The sequence below is a fragment of the Dipodomys ordii genome, unplaced genomic scaffold (genome assembly GCF_000151885.1).
Source record: "Dipodomys ordii isolate 6190 unplaced genomic scaffold, Dord_2.0 Scaffold94, whole genome shotgun sequence".
NCBI classification, from domain to species: domain Eukaryota; kingdom Metazoa; phylum Chordata; class Mammalia; order Rodentia; family Heteromyidae; genus Dipodomys; species Dipodomys ordii.
Window position 1 is genome coordinate 766,146 of NW_012267310.1, and position 18,051 is coordinate 784,196.

Sequence of the window (18,051 nt, forward strand, 5' to 3'; positions counted from 1 at the left end):
AGTAGGACTTTTATTCCCCCACACACACCCAGGTATGATTCTTATAACTAGATATCTGTGATTTTCTGTTTACTACTAGTTATATTTTACTTTCACATTTCATCCTAAAGTACACAGATCTGAGAAAATATTTTCCCCATGTGCTAATGTTAATACCATCCCCCATAATGCCTTCACTGTTAAACTGTCCAAAGGTAAACCTCCCAGGCTATTATGAGAAACGCCTAAATTCACCAGAGACTTTAAGATAGACCTGGCTTCAAAAAAATACCACTCTTCTCCAGCCTATTGGAATCATTAATCCCATCCATTGCCAATCACCTAGCCAGGATGAACTGTGTTTGTGTCTACTCTACCCAATAATGATAATAAGCTTAAAGTCAGATGATGACCTTGCCTGTGTTTAACATAGAAAATCTCCCCCCCCACACACACACCACAAGTGAAAGGAAATGTGGTACAAACAATTCAATGTGTTCTCCAATAGTTCCAAGGGAGCACTGTTGGTTGCCTAACCCTGTTCCCTTCCTCCTACCCTAGAAGAGCCCACTATACCCTGTGGAGCCCATTCCTAGCTCTAGAGGAATAGCCTAATCAAATCTAAGATAATCACTGGTTCAGAGCAGACAACAAGAACTATGCTCACCCAATCAGCTTGCAAGAATGAACTCTTCTATATGGGCTTGTGAATAAGAAAGCAAAGGCTACACTGCCAATGGCTGTCAATAACTGCCATGCTATACCCAAGAGAAGCCAGTTCTGGAGTGAAGCTATTACCACAATGATACCATGAAGAAGGCAACAAAAACAAAACAAAACAAAACACAGGTTTCCTATGTCACATTCCCACTGAACAACTCACACTTCCCCTGGGGTCTACCTTCTTCTTGCCTCCCAATTACATGAGATAAGCTTGTGTTTAAGACAGTCCCAGACAGGTTTCTGTTACATGAAATCTAAAAGCATGCTGACAGGGATGAGTTAGGCAGTAGCTGGAGAGCAAGAGTTTGTAATTTGGCAAAAGACATTCTTTAAAATAAGTAATACTCGCTGAAAACATTCCCTCAACGTTAAAGAAAAAGGAGACATTACAAAAAGCCTAGGGCTGGGAATGGTAAATGGGCAGTTAGTGCAAATGAACCAAAGTGTCTTTTCGGGGTGATGGAAGTGTTTGGGAAGAAGATTCAGAAGACCTTGTAAAACTGTGTACTTAAGAACCAGTGAGTACGACACTGAATGCATTGATTTTTTTGGTGTGTAAATTAGATTTTGCAAAACAGTATTTTTTTCTGTCTATGTTGTCGTTGATATTGAGTGGGGTAACTGGACCTTGAACACTCAGCTTGCCTGATTATGGCTAGTGCTTTTACCACTTGAATCAAGTCTCCAGCCTGGTATTTTGCTGGTTAACTGGAGACAAGAATCTCACAAACTTTTCTGCTCCTGCTGGCTTTGAACAGGCCTTGGCTCACACCAAATCCTCTTCAGTGTTGGAACTCACCCGTCCCCCACCTGATCCTATCTTTCTCTAACTCTTAGGCCTCCTTTATCACCATAGGGGCTCCCTTCCCACTCTTAAGCCTACAGCATAATGAGTAGAAAGAAAAGTTTGTGTCAAACTGTCCTTCTCTCAGGCTTGCCTATGGGGGGGGGGGCGAGTGTCTAAAACAGAACCAAGACATAGAAGACACTCAACAGATACCCACTGGACTGCTCTGACATTTCCCTTAGGAAGAGTATCCATTTCTCGCACAGATCACTCGTGTCATTGAGGCAGGGGGTATGAGAGCCAGAGGCAGGTTCCAGGTGTGTTTGCTGTCACCTACACCAACAGTCCCACAGTGACCTTAAGCTCAGCAAGGAACTCAGCCTGATCCCTTGAGGCCTACAACACAATAAGGAGAACTCCCACAGAAACTCCCAGTGCTGATTGCTGATAGCTTCTACTTCTCTGTTCAGATAAGAGCTGCTGAGACACAGCTTCTGCTTCTCTGTTCTGATAACCACTGCAGAGATAGAAGTTCCCAGGAATGAACAATACAATGTGTCCCACAAGCTGTACAAGGGGCTGAAAAGAGAGGTTCCAAAGTTTCTTTTCTGATAAGGAGGCAAACTTAGTTGCTGTTCTTTTGCTTGTTCGTTCTGCTTTGTTTGCTAGTACTGAGGCCAGAACTTTGTTTTAAGGCCTCACATTCTCAATCAGCCCTTTCCCTCGTGGCTGGCACTCTACCACTTAAGCCAAACTTCCAGCCTAGTTTTTTCTTTGCAGGTTAATGTGGAGATGGAGCCTCATGGACTTTTCTGCCCAGGCTGGCTTCAAACCTTTATCCTCAGGTCTCAGTTCCCTGAGTTGCTAGGACCACAAGTGAGAGCCATGGGTGTCCCCTCTAAACAGTTTTGAATAAAGACTGCAAGTTAAGAGAGGGACAGTGTTGCGGGGGAGTGAGATTGATTGGAATATATTTGTATCTGCGTGGAAATATCACAGTGAATTCCCCCCCCCACACACACCTTTGTACAACTAATATAGCTAATTTTTAAAAAAAAGACAGAAAGGGACACAATAGCTACAAGAAGGAGCAAAAGCTAGGAAGATCAATCCTCACCTAGGTTCTTAGCTTCCTGCCTGACCTCAGAAAAAGATCAATTGTAAGGTTTAGCAGATGCTAACGAACTACTTGCTGGGCAGTCAGGAGTGACCCACAAAACTCCACTGTGGAATCTGTGCTTCATCACAACAAAGACAACCCCAGGCCTTCTTTCCAGTGGGTCCTGGCTTTCCACACACCACTAGAATGGAACCCCAAACCCAAGAGCAGAGGAAAGAGCTGAAATGACACTTTAAATATTTGCAATGGTAACTTCAACTCCTACCTCATAATCATGACTTCTCTTTACCATATTTGGGCCTGGCTTCCCTGGACATACTCCTCAAGCTTTTGCAGACATTATCTAATGCTAGGCAGGCCAGCAAGCTAACCATTAAGTACTTTTTTCTCCATGCTCTCTGACTTAAGCCAGTTTGGATACAATCGTGAGCAACAACTCCATTCCCTTCCATGAGGTGAAGGGGAGGGGGTGGTGTAGTAAGACTTCTCACATAGTTTAGGTCAAAGAGCTTTGAAGCTCTTGGGATGTCTGAAAACTTGTCACACCTCAATCTGATTCTTTTTCTTTGTTTGTGGTTAGTCGTGTGGCCTGAACTCTGGGCCTGGGCACTGTCACTCAGCTCTTCAGCTCAAGGCAAGCGCTCTACCACTTGAGCCACAACACCACTTCCAGCTTTTTCTGCTTATGTGGTGCTGAGGAATCGAACCCAGGGCCTCATGCATGCAAGGCAAACACTCTATCACTGAGCTACCTTCCCAGCCCCCTCAATTTGATTCTTACAATGAAGATTTGCAAGTTGGTCATCCTTCCTCCCTGCCCCCAATAAACAAAGATCAAAGCTTTATTTCCAAAGTACTCAGTAGTTTTCCTCACCCACCCAACCCGCAACAAATTTCTGCTGGCTTCACCCCCACTCTCACCCTTTCTAATTCCATAGATCTGGTAAAGCCCTGGAAATCTGTGCTGTTTAATAACCCTCACCCCTTCTAAGTGATTCTAGTAATCTGTACAGGCTGAGCTAGAGGCTGGGCTCTGGAAGGTCAGTGATCCTTTCTACTAAAAGTAGTATGTATGCTAGTCACCAGTGGCTCATACCTGGAATCCTAGCTACTCAGAACACTGAGCTCTGAGGAATCCATTTCAAAGCAAGCCCAGGCAGGAGAGTCCATGGGACTCTTATCTCCAATTAACCACCAAAAAAGCCAGAAGAGCTATGGCTCAAGTGGTAGAGCACTAGCCTTGAGTAAAATAAAGCTCAAGGACAGTGCCCAGACCCTGAGTTCAAACCACAGGACCAGCATGCACACACGCACACACACACACACACTCACACACCACAAAATCTGCATGGTCAAAGAATTCTTACACCTGCAGTATCTAAGCTTCTCCACTGCCCCGGCCTAGACTCTCATCAGATTTTGCATCTAATAAGATCTGGGGAAGCGGTACATTAGAATTCAGAAAACAGGGCTACACTACCACCTGGCTCCAGTATCTTCTGGGAGGTTTTGCAAGTGAGAGAGCACCATCAAAAGGCATGCTGTAAAAATATTTTTGATAATTAATTGATTGGGTGAGGGGAGGGGGTGCTTGGGGGTGAAACCCAAGGCCTGGCACAATCTTGCCTAGAAAGCACATGAACACCCCCCGACCCAGTCCTCTGGGATCTCATAGAGGAAGAGCAGGGCCTAATCCTGCCCCTACTCTTTTCCACCCTCCCAGAAAATAGAGCTGGCTAAATGTAAAGGGAGTCAAAAACTAGACACAGCCTGTTTTTTAAATTAAAGCAATACATTTTTCCACTTGGGCTGGCAGCATCAACATTTGCATGTTTAAAGCCATCCGTCACATCTGAATCCTAGAGAGTGAAAGCAGCAGAACCTGCAAAACCTTTTAGCAATAAGGAGTGCTACGTGGCACCAAGGCATGCCAGGATAAATACTTCTTGGAACTAATGAGACCTACTAATTGTATCCATTTATAAAATCAATATACTTGAAGAAACTTTTAAAAAATTCATGTTTATTTCCCTTCTTCAAATAACATCATAAGGCACTCACAGGAAGTTGTGGTTTCATTTGAGACATGGTTCCATTTTTTTTAAATCTTGTAGTACCCTATCACAGAGCTCAGCCAAGATTCCCAGCAAGTTTTTAGAACCTGACAGATCTGCTAATTAATTACTATCTGCTTTAGCTTTTAAACACACACACACACACACACACACACACACACATACACACACACACAGCTGAGGCCACCCAACAATACTCTACCATAGTACAGTTAAGAGTTGAGAGAACACGGACTGGAATGAAAACATCTACACGCTCAAATCCAGAACTGATATTTACAATCTTGGTTCCCCTGGCAAGTTACTTAACTTCTTTAGACTATGAGAAGCCCTATATAAAAGTGCTGATTTTCCCAGAGTTCAAACCCCAGGACTGGCAACAAAAAAAAAGTGCTGACTTTGTCTCCCAGCACGTAATCCCATGAATGGTACAGCTAACTGAACTATGCATAGAGTAGGTCCTCAATTATTACTGCCAGCTCTACTCAGATTGAATTTCCTTCAAAAAAAAAAAGAAAAAAAGAAAAAAACTATGATCATCAAATAGCAGCAGCCTTAGGCCAATACAGATGCTCTGGGGAAAGTTTCGTCGTCGTTGTTGTTGTTGTTGGTTTTGGGGAATTGTTTTTGTGTGCTAGGGATAAAACGCAGGGCCACACACATGCTAATAAGCACATGCCCTACCACTAACCTATACTCCCAGCCCCTAATCATCCTCTTCATCCAACACAATGTTCTGCCTCTCTAATTGTATTCTCAATATGGTTATTTATATTATGCCTCATTTCATCTCAAAGAATAAGGATTAAGTATAAAAATGAATGACAGTCATTTGAGACGATTAAAAATGCAGTCTACAAAACAGTAGACTGGTACTAATTACTTAAAAGTTACTGAGACCACAAAAACTGGTTTTCAGAATGTTCTGGGTAGATAAATACCAGACAACATTGCCTTCACTGTATTAATATTATATAGTAACATTTGTAGTAGAAAGACAGCAGAAGGAACTAACTGGGATGTTGCAACTATTCAAACTACCCACGTTTACAATTCCTAAGCAACTGGAACAAATGAACAAGTGCCAGATTGTTCAATATGTATTCATCAAATCCATTCCCCCAGTAAATTTCACCAGTCAATGCTTTAACAAAGGCAGGCTAACCATAAGAATTCAATAAGGGCTGGGAAGGTGGCTCAGTGGTAGAGCACTTGCCTTGCATGCATGAGGCCCTGGGCTCGATTCCTCAACACCACATAAGCAGAAAAAGAAAAGCCGGAAGTGGCACTGTGGCTCAAGAGGTAGAGCGCTAGCCTTGAGCTGAAGAGCTGAGGGACAACACCCAGGCCCAGAGTTCAGGCCCCACAACCGGACCCCCCCCAAAAATAATTCAACAAATATATTTCATTTTTCAGTTCTTTTTTCCCCACTTTTAAGAACCTCCATCTTGCCGGGAGCTGGTGGCTCATGCCTATAATCCTAGCTATTCAGGAGGCTGAGTTCTGAGAATTATGGTTCAAAGCCAGCCAGGGCAGGAAGTCCATGAGACGCTTATCTCCAATTAACCACCAGAAAAACAGAAGTGGTGCTGTGGTTCAAGTGAAGAGCTCAGGGACAGCACCCAGGCCCACAGTTCAAGCCCCATGACTGACAGAAAGAAAAAAAAAAGAACATCTTTCCACATGGCCCTTACAGGCCACCAGGTTCAAATGCTAAGACTGACCTATTATAGATCTGTAATACCTGTGGAGTCAGGTAACTTTCTGAGATTCAGTTTTCCCACCTATAATATAGAAATAACAACTACCTGGGGCAGGAGATAGAAGAGTAGTAGCTAATATACATTCTCTGCAATTACAAAGACAAGCAATACAAATGTACTGGAGAAATGAAGTTATCTACTCACAATTGCAAATTCACATTTCTTTTATTCTGTACGATATCCTGAAGTAGTTGCAAAAAAGGTATAATAGATTCTCCTTGCCCTCCAAAATGAAGAGAGAAAGGAGTCATTCCTACATGTTTAAAAAAAAGAAAGAATTATGTGAGCCAGAGAAAGCCCAACCACCATTTCCTCCCTAAGTTAGACAGGTCAACCAGCAGTTGCTCTCCTCTACATTAGGATCCAACTTTGTTCATACCTCATACCTTGCACTTGATGTTTTCTGTTTAGATGGCTCTTAATAATGGCAGGACCATTTTTGTCATGCACATGTGAGCTCTAAAATCACCTCCCCCTGAAAGGTCTTCCAGAATGACTCTAGCTAATTGAGCCCACAGTCACTTTATGTTTTCCCCTCCTTCATTGCCTATTTTCACCATCTTTAATTATCTGTTTTGCCCATCTGTGATTATGCTCTCTGCCCTCTGATAGACTTAAGCTCTCCAAAAGCTCAAGCCTCATTAAGCCCACTCCAAAAATGTCACCCCAAAATCTCACCTAGCACCTAAACAGTACTCAGTTGACAGCTAAGTATCATGTGCATATATGGTTTGGTAACTCCAACAGCTATAACGTATCTGTATGTGGTCCTAATGGTTACTATGTCTCTTCCATTTGTTTTTCCAGGCTTTTTGGTATGCCTTGTATTTGGGGCTTGAAAGAGTGACATGTTGTATAGGACAGTAGATACTGAAGTAAATGTATGTTTAGTGTGGGCATTTGTGTTCATCTGAACAGAAGCTGGACTGTTGTTGCTCCTATAGACATCAGACTTCAAATTCTCTCATGGGTTTTTGTCGTCCCCTCTCTTAGCTTTGGGGCTTCCCTTTGGTACTGTTCCCAGGAGCAAGGATGTCTTGTGCAGCTCTCCCTACTGTAACCTTCACTGCTGCTATTCCCAGGCCCTGCTGGTATGCTTGTGAGCTGAAGGGGGTCTGTTCTCTAATACACTCAATCCTTGCTCTCTGTGCTGCACAGGCAGCCAGTGTAGCTTTCACAGGTGTTTCTGCCTCTACTTCAGAGCAAGAGCTCCCCTCCCCCATCCCTAGGCTGCAGTGGTTATCGCTGATGTTCTTAGTCTATCTCCTGCATGAGGCCCTTCTCCCCTGCGGATGAAAACGTGTTTTTAGATGAGATGGGGTAGCAGCGCGAGGGGTGGGGCCTGGGTGAGTTCCCTTGGCCCAGCTGCTGCAGCACGGAGACCTCACATCAGACCCTTCCCTTGCAGAATAATAAGTCTTTCGCTAAAGGCCAAGGGTTTGAGCAGATTTCTCCGTGGTTCCTGAGCCAGCACCATGAGCTTTCTCTGGATTTCCCCCAATCTTCCTTACAAGAGCCAGTGGGCCTCTGAGAGGAAAAGCTTGCAAAGGGTAGAAGCTCCTCCTCCAGGAGCTTTAAACTCAAGCAGGCCCAGGGCTTGGCCACATTTTCTAGCTCAGCCTTCCTTTCTACTTCCATGGCATCTGATGGCTTCTGCCCCCATAAGCAGAAGCTCAGGTAATGTCCTGTGTCTCACAGGAAGTACTCTGTCTCTCCAGATTTTGAAATGGCCATTTGCTCTGCAAACTCAGTTCTCTCTTAATTTCCAGCCAGCCCAGAATTTTTTTTTCCCTTGGAAGCATGGGAGGTACTTTTGTAGCTCTCTACATCTCTGAAAAGAAATACAAAATCTATTGTTTTTTTAAAGGATCAGAACTATGACAAAATAGTAATATTTGATAAAGCTAGGTAGTGAGCAGCTAGATATAGGTTATATTTTCATACTCTTCTATTATCTTAATAGTTCAGTGATATTTCATATTATGAAATCAAGGTGTGGGTGGTCATAGTAAAAAAGATTACTATAATAGAAATGGATTGAAATATGTACACAACACTTGAGTCTTGTTCTATAATTTACAGAGATCATCTGACTTTTCAAAAGCAACCAACATTTTTGGTAGCACTTCAGAAGCTATTTTGAAAATACATAAATTGTCCCATTACACCATTAAATTTCAGTGTGAAAGAAGAAAAAAAGAAATTGAAATCGAAAATTAGTGTCTTAAAAATCACTATTTTAAAATGAAGTAAAAATATATGTTAACGTGTGCCTGTTTATAAATCAGTAATATGAATAACATTAAATGTTCTTTAAAATGATATCCAACCATCATCCTTGTTTGTGGAAACTGCAAGTTAAGAATACATATGCATATGCATGCTAGGCAGTATCTCACAATTACAAATCTAGATGCTGGAGATGCAGAGATTGGGAGGATACCAGCTTGAGGACAGAAAAAAGCTCACAAGACACTATCCCAAGCAATAAAAGCCAAGCATGAAACACTACACCCAGCTACTCAAAAAACGTAAATAGGAGAATCAAGATACAGGTAACAGGGGCTGGGAAGGTGGCTCAGTGGTAGAGTGCTTGCCTTGCATGCATGAGGCCCTGGGTTCGATTCCTCAGCACCACATACACAGAAAAAGCTGGAAGTGGGTGCTATGGCTCAAGTGGTAGAATGCTAGCCTTGAGCTGAAGAGCTCAGAACAGTGCCCAGGCCCAGAGTTCAAGCTCCATGACCAGCAAAAAAAAAAGATATAAGTAACAAGCTTCTCAGGACATAAACCCTAGTCAGAAAAACTGTAATCCTTCTGTACATTGCCTTTATAATAACAATTTTTTGGTTGGTTGTGGGGCTTGAACTCTGGGGCCTGGATGCTGTCCCTGAGTGCTTCAGCTCAAGACTAGTGTTCTACCACTTGAGTCACAGTACTACTTCTAGTTTTCTGGTGGTTAATTCGAGGTAAAAGTCTCATGGACTTTCCTGCCCAAGTTGGTTTTGAACCGTAATCCTCAGATCTCAGCCTCCTGAGTAGCTTGGATTCCAGGTGTGAGCCACTAGAGCCCAACTCAATATAATGACAAATTTTTAAAAAGAAAAACAAATGCAGAGCTGGGCGCAGGTGGCTCACGCCTGGAATCCTAGCTACTCAGGAGGCTGAGATCTGAGGATCGCGGTTCAAAGCCAGCCCAGGCAGGAAAGTCCGTGAGACTCTTATCTCCAATAAAGCACTAGAAAACCAGAAGTGGCACTGTGGCTCAAGTGGAAGAGCGCTCACCTTGAGCTGAAGAACTGAGGGACAGTGCCCAAGCCCTGAGTTCAAGCCCAACAGCTGACAAAGAAAAAAAGAAAAACAAATGCAAAATGGGATAGCTAGGAATATGGCTCAATTGGTAGAGTGACAGCCTAGCAAGCAGAATGCACAGACAGGCATATCTTGAGACAGCCAATAACTGTCAGATCCTAGACTGCAATACATTATTTAACACCTAGTAGGTATACATCTTAAAACTTTGGTTTATCATTTCTCTCTTACTCACAAACCTAATTTAATATCAGTAATCCTATGTAAATGAAAGTGCTATCAGCTTGATAAGATCCATCACACAGAAAGAACTTTCCCTTTTACTTAAATAATTTATTCACTAACTTAGATAACACCAAATAAATTATGTGCTATTACAAAGTGGGCCATTTAACAACTCCAAAACTTAAAATTTTAAATTTAAAAAAAAATTTAAATTTAAAAATTTTAAAGTTTGGATATTAAATTCAACCAAACTAGATGAATATTTAAAACACTCTTTCAACATCTGTAAGCCCATCTAGCTACTTCAGGAAGGAATGGGCCAATATGAATCACCTAACAGCCCTGCTATCAGGGCAGACAAGCAAAGAGAAACTGAGCGACCATGTAGTCCACAAACTGCAAGAACATGCCACAGGGTCAAGAATGTCTGTAATATAATAATTTCATTACAGAGTATGAATTTTAATTATTTTATGCCTTAATATTCACTTGTGTATTCTAACTAAAGGGAAGAGAAGAACTGTTCTTTTTTTTTTTTAGTAAAGTGAATCCTTATTTCATTATAATGAATGAAAACAGGCCTAAGTTTGTATGTAATGAGACTAAAATGAGATAAATCTACCAATGATGAATGTGTACCTTTACTTAGCCTGTGGCTCTGTGAGATGCACCCTCGGTGGAACTGCAATCATAATTACCATTTAGACAGCTAGATAACACACTTCACCCTGCCCATGAACGGTTTGTCAACTGTACTATGTTGTTATAATGTCTGTTTACAAATCAGCTATGTCTCTGCATTGCAATAAGCCTGAAATTAGATTTTCTATCTAGCTTGAGGACTAAGGATTGTGTTCAGCTTAGAGTTGGCAGCATCCTAGATTTGATTGCCACCTTAAAATACCTGTTAATGTAACCCATTGAAATTCAAGTTTTAAAAATAAAAAGATGGGTTAAATATTTTTAAATCAGTGGCTCAAAAAGGGAGTGAGGTTTTATAGCTTTTTAACCACCACTGACAGCAGAAACTCACACTCTAATTGCATGGATTTTACACACAGCAAAGAGATCAGCGTGACATGCTCAACCAGGTTAAGAGGGAAGTCCCTACAAGAAATATCAATAAACATACCAAAAAATCTTACCAGCACTTGAAACCATAAAAAATGAAATTTCTTTCAAAGTTTACATTATGTGCTACAAGAACCTAATGTTATAATCACTTGCTTAACACAGAAGAGCTGGAACAATTTTCATATGGCAGATGTAGTCCTAATAGACAGCTTGGCAATTATTTCAATTTCAAGATGGAGGAAAGGAGATGGGATCTAGGTAAGTGGTAGAAGGGTTTGCATAGCAAGTGCAAGACCACTGCATTGGCTCAATCTCCAACACTGCCCAAAATATTAACAACAAAAAGATTGGGGAGAAAAAAACTGCATATATTTGTGTGGAGAAAAATATAAAAGATTGAATTGTGAAGATGAGCCAGGCTGTGCAACGCCATTACAGAATGACAGCAATAAATAAACCTTCCTTTCTTGTGCCTGTGAAGGTCCCAATATCACAGCACGGCTCAGCAGTTACCACTTGATAATGTTTAGAGCATAAAAACAGCTACAATGTCATCTTCTGCCCACCCTTCATTATGAATCATATCTGGTCAGAAAGCGAACCATAGAACATTGCAAACAATGAAGTCTTGTCCAAAAGGGCACAGTCCTGGTAATAACCTGCTCACATTTTGATACTTGATACTTTCAATGCCAGTTATATTTGAATAGTTTCAATCCTGATACAGTCATGACTAAAATGCACAGCTAGTAAATATTTAAAACACAGTTTTATTTTTCTCCCATATTAGGTAAAAACAATTCCTAAAACTAGTTTTCCTTGAATACCACTGTGCTAATACTAGAGACTCACAGTCGCCATCTCAGATCTTGACCATGGCTTTATTTTAAAGCTAGGAAAGAGTTTTTCTAAGAGCTACAACACAGACATAAATGGAATTGGACTGGTTTTTTCACCTTTAGTGGGGACAGTGAGCTGTTCTTCTTCCTTAGAAGAAAAGCTCATTGTTAACAGGACATAGTTGGAAGTGGGAGTGGCCTGCATTTTTTTTTTTTGCCAGTCCTGGGTCTTGAACTCAGGCCGGGGCTTTGTCAGCCTCTTTGTGCTCAAGGCTAACAGTCTACCAATTGGGCCACAGTGTCACTTCTGGCTTTTTCTGAGTAGTTTATTGGAGATGAGTCTCATAGCCTTTCCTGCCAGGGCTGGCTTTGAACATTAGATCTCAATCCTTAGATCTCAGCCTCCTGAGTAGCTAGGATGATAGGCGTGGTGAGCCATCAATGCACAGCTCCCTAGCTGCATTCTAAACTCTGTAGCTATGGACATAGAAATAAATGTTAAGTATCCGGGCCCTGGTGGCTCACGCCTGTAATCCTAGCTACTCAGGAGGCTGAGATCTGAGGATCGCGGTTCAAAGCCAGCCGGGGCAGGAGAGACCATGAGACTCCTATCTCCAACAAACCACCAGAAAACCGGAAGTGGCGCTGTAGCTCAAGTGGTAGAGTGCTTGCCTTGAGCTGAAGAGCTGAGGGACAGCGCCCAGGTCCAGAGTTCAAGCCCCACAACCGCCAAAAAAAAAACAAACAAATGTTAAGTGATTTTCAAGTCCCTATATAGTACCTAGGTGCTAGTGGCTCACACTTTAATCCCAGCTACTCAGGAGGCTAAGATCTGATGGTTGCAATTTGAAGCCAGCCCAGGCAGAAACGTCTCCAAGAGACTCTTATCTCCAATTAACCACTCCAAAAAAAAAAAAAAAACCACCCTACAACAACAACAAATGGTAGTGGAGCTGTGGCTCAAAGTGGTACAGTGCTAGACTTGAGCAAAAATTGCTCAGGGACAGCACCCAGGCCCCAAGTTCAAGCTCCACAACCAACAAAAACAAAACCAGACCAAACAAGTTGCTGGTGTCTCACGTTTGTAATCCTAGCTACTCAGGAGGCTGAGATCTGAAGATCACAGTTCAAAGCCAGCCCAGGCGCGAAAGTCTGTAAGACTCTTATCCCCAATCAACTACTTGAAAAAAGCTGGAAGTGGTGCTGTGGCTCAAGTGGTAGAGTAAGTGGTAGAGTGCTAGCCTTGAGCACAGAGAGGCTCAGGGACAGAGCGCAGGCTCTGTGTTCAAGCCCCAGAACTGGCACAAAAAAAAAGCCAGCCCAAGCAGCAAAGCCATGAGACTCCAATCTCCAATTAACCAGCCAGAAGTGACAGTGGTTAGGTTCGATTCTGAGTTAAGCCTGAGTACCAGCACAAAAAAAAGGGAGGGCAATGATGCCAGAGCATCTCCACCCATTAATCATGGCCTTGGAGCTTTAAGAAGAACAGGGTTAACTTGGTTGCTCAGTGTCTAACTCTCCATATGGGACCACCTGCCTCTACTACCCCTGAGACAGGATGTGGTTTGAACAACTTCTCAGCTTACAAATTCAGGCAAACCCACTTTGGTTTTGCACACAGACTCCCAGATACAAATCATCTCTTTGTTGGCCTTCGTGGGAAAAACCTGGTGGTCCCAGAGGAAGTACAACAATAGATGAAATGTTCATTCCTTCATAGCAAGCAAAATAGTCAGCTAAGAGCAAAACCAGGCTGACCTCATTCGCCTCTTTCTGCAAAGAAGTGGGGGCAGGGGTTTGGCCTTGGTGTACATTGTGACTATGCAATAAAGACACATTCACACATCTTTTCGCTCCCTGTACTGCCCTTAAAGTTTCTTATCTTCTCCAGGAATACAAAGATGGGGGAACTGACCCCTAGGCTTAGGGCTGAGAATATGTAATTTCAAATCTCTTGGTGATTTAAGAAAATAAAGTGAAGTCACATTTCTGCCGAGCTGCCCTAAAGTTGTATTACCCACATGCCCCACAAGAACACACACCTTCAGCATCATTAGCCTCTGCTTTCCTTCTAGCCAAAGTCCTGCTCTTCCCAGGAAGCCCCCTCCACTAGTTACTGATATAAGGAGGGCACTAGGATCTAGTGATTTGTGCCTGTTCTCCCTTTTCCAGTCTTATTGAGATGTGATCGGCAAATATATTTTTACAGGGTGAAAAATGTGATGGTTTGGTATACTGTATGTACTGTGAAATGTTTACCACTATCAAATTAATTAGCATACCCACTACCTCACAGCTACCTTTGTTTGTGATAAAAACATCTTTTCAGTGAATTTCAAGTACCATACAACTCATTATCATTAATTAGAATCACCATGACATACATCAGATCTCTAGAACTCATTCATCTTATTTTAGAGCCTTTGACCAACAGCTTCCCTTTTTTCCTATGAGGCAGGCTATCTTTGCCTCAGGAATTCCTTGGTAGTATGGCTGGCAGTGATGGGCATCACAGGCTCTCCCTGCCCCAATCTTCTGCTCTTTCATATTGCAGGGTAGTATTCTCCATCCTCCAAATGAATCTCCTGTGTTCCTATCTCCATTGCAACAACTGGCTCTAAGAGTACTCAGAATGCCTTAATATTTAAATTAGCTAATGTTTGGTGACTGATTAGTATATAACAAACACTACTCTTAAGCTCCTCTATGCAAATGACCTCATGTACGGTGGGTCAGGTAAGAAAAGGAGCCATTTTAACCTTGGGCACAAATTATCTAAGTGTGTGTTACTTGATTTTTAAGAGTTTCGATATTTTCCTGTTAACTTTCTGTTGTTAATTGTACTGCATTTTGATCAAAGAACATACTCTGTATGATTTCAAGTCCCTTAAATATAATAAGGTTAGGTGTATGACCCAGAATATGGCCTAAGTAGGTGAATGTTTTATGTATACTTGAACATACTGTATTTTCTATTGTTTCTGGGTGGAGTGTTCTATAAAGGACAATTAGAACCTCTTGGTTGATGATGCTGTCGAGTTTTTCTATATTCTTGCTAGTATTCTATTTAGTCTCTCTGTCAAATGCTGAGAAAGAAATAATAAAGTTCATGAGTATAATTTTGGATTTATCTGTCTTTCAATTCACCTTGTTTTATTCAACTTATTTCCTGGTAAACCTACCATGAGTTGAAATTATCCTAAGTCAAAAATGCAGGAGCTTGCCAGGTGCTGGTGGCTCATGCCTGTAATCCTAGGTACTAAGGAGGCTGAGATCTGAAGATTGTGGACCAAAGCCACCCTAGGCAGGAAAAATCCAGGAGACTCTTGTCTCCAACTTACACCCTAAAAACCAGAAGTGGAGCTGTGGCTTGAAGTGGTAGAGTGATGGCCTTGAACACAAAAGCTCAAGGACAGCACTCAGCCACTGTGTTCAAGCTGCATGACCAACAAAAAATATGCAGGCACCAGTGGATCATGTCTGTAATCCTAGCTACCCAGGAGTCTGAGATCTGATGATCATGGTTTTAAGCCACCTTGGACAGAAAAGTCTGTGTGAGACTTTTTTTTTTGCCAATCATAGAGCCTGAACTCTGGTCCTGGGTGCTGTCCCTGAGCTCTTTTGCTTAAGACTAGTGCCCTACCACTTGAGCCACAGTGCCACTTCCAGGTTTCTGGTGGCTAATTGGAGATAAGAGTCTCATGGACTTGGGAAGGGGAAACAAAGGAGGAGGCTACAATGCTTGATAAGAAATGTACTCATTATCTTGGCCATCTAATTGTAAGCCCTCTGTACAGTATTTTCACAATAAAAAATAAATTAAAATTTTAAAAAAAGAGTCTCATGGACTTTACTGCCTGGGCTGGCTTCAACCCATGATCCTCAGATCTCAGCCTCCTGAGTAGCTAGGATTTTAGCCACTGGCCTGTGAGACTCTTATCTTCAATTAACCAGCAAAAAGCTGGAAGTGGAGCTGTGGCTTAAATGATAGAGTGTCAACACCCAGGCCCTGAGTTCAATCCCCAGTACTGGCATAAAAACACAGTTAATCCACCTGACATACTAAACATCATAACGTAACAATACAGTATACTACACAATACTGGTTGTTGCTGACTGGTTGCTGACCGGAAACTACAGCTCACTGCCACTGCCCACTGAGAGTATTGTACTCAATGAGAGTATTGTGCTGCCTGTCACTAGCCCAGAAAAGATCAAAATTAAAATCTGAGGTAAAGTTTCAACCGAATTCCTGTTGCTTTTGCACCATTATAAAGTAAGAAATCAGTAAGTTAAATCATTGCAAATCAGGAATCATCTTATTTTGAAGCACTGTTGTTTATGTATATACACTTGCGATTGCAGTTGTTCCATGTCATAATGATGCTTTGATCAAGCCGGGCGCTGGTGGCTCACGCCTGTAATACTAGCTACTCAGGAGGCTGAGATCTGAGGATCACGGTTCAAAGCCAGCCTGGGCAGGAGAGACCATGAGACTCCTATCTCCAATAAACCACCAGAAAAAACCAGAAGTGGCGCTGTAGCTCAAGTGGTAGAGCGCTCGCCTTGAGCTGAAGAGCTGAGGGACAGCGTCCAGGCCCAGAGTTCAAGCCCCACGGCCGACAAAAAAAAAAAAAAAAGATGCTTTGATCACTGTCCCTTCTTTGTCCATGATAACTTTCACTACACTTTAATCTGTTTTATTTGACATTATATATCTAGCTACTCTTATTTTAGTTAGCATATATTAATAGTACAAGGAAGTTATGATGCTTGCTTTTTTAAATTAATGTTTATATAGTATAACTTTATCTACTCTTACTTTCAGTCTATCTTATCTACATTAATACATTTGAAGTGAGTTTCTAACAGACAGTATATAACTGAGTCTTTTTAAATCTATTCTGGTATTGTTATATCTTAAGCAGTATTTTTAGATCATTCACATTTAAAGTAATTATTGATATGCTAAGGCTTAAGCCTGCCATTGTGTGGTTTTCTATTTATTGTTTTTCCTGATTCCTTCTTCTTGTCGTCTTGTTACCTGTATATTTTTTAGAATTCCATTTTGATTTATCTATAGTCTTTTTTTAGCATGTCTCCTATGTATTGCTTAATGATTTTTAAGACATTACAATATACATATGCAATTTATCCTAGACTACTGGTATCATCAATTGCACATTTTAAGTGAGTGTAGAAACTTCCATTTAGGTTCCTTTATAATCTTACTACTGCTTAAATGTAATTTTCTTTCTTTATTTTTTGAGACAGATCTCTCAATGTCACCCATGTTAGGCTCAAATTTGCAATACTTCAGCCTCTGCCTCCTCAATATCTGTGATTATGGTACATGCCGCCTCACCAGCTATATTTTTCCTGTATATTCTGAACATAACACTGAATAGTTTTTGCCTCAGACATCTTTTTTTTTTGGGGGGGGATCTGGTCGTGGGGCCTGAACTCTGGGCCTGGGCGCTATCCCTCAGCTCTTCATAGCGCTCTACCACTTGAGCCACAGCGCCACTTCCGGCTTTTTTCTTTTTGCTTATGTGGTGCTGAGGAATCGAACCCAGGGCCTCATGCATGCAAGGTAAGCGCTCTACCACTGAGCCACCTTCCCAGCCCCTCAGACATCATTTTTAAAGCAATGAGAAAGATAGATTATCATATAGGCCCTTACTTTTACCTACACCTTGTCATTTCCTTTCTGAAGTTCCAAGTCTTCTGTTATCATTTCACTTATGTTTTTATCTTTTTTGTGTGTTTAGAGAATTCACTTTAGCCATTAAGGATTAATCAGTTTTCCTTCATTTATTGGCTACTTATAGATTCTCTTTTCTTTTCTTTTTTTTTGGGGGGGGGGTTGGGAGCGTGGGTCTTGAACTCTGGGCCTGGGCGCTGTCCCTGAGCTCTTCAACTCAAGGTGAGTGCTCTACCATTTGAGCTACAATGCCACTTCCAGTTTTCTGGTGATAAATTGGAAATAAGAGTCTCATGGACATTCCTGCCTGGGCTGGCTTTGAACTGCGATCCTCAGATCTCAGTCTCCTGAGTAGCTAGGATTACAGGCCTGAGCCACCTGCACCCGACTAGATTCTCTTTTTCTTCATTTGAAATATTTTTTTTTATTTTCTCTTCATTCCTCTGTGTG

At 41.8% G+C, this 18,051-nt stretch overlaps 1 protein-coding gene across 4 annotated transcripts in view; it reads right to left on the reverse strand.

Moving 5' to 3' along the window:
- Sh3kbp1 (SH3-domain kinase binding protein 1) overlaps positions 1-18,051 on the reverse strand; it is a 337,484-nt gene that overhangs the window by 244,109 nt on the left and 75,324 nt on the right. The window lies entirely within an intron of this gene.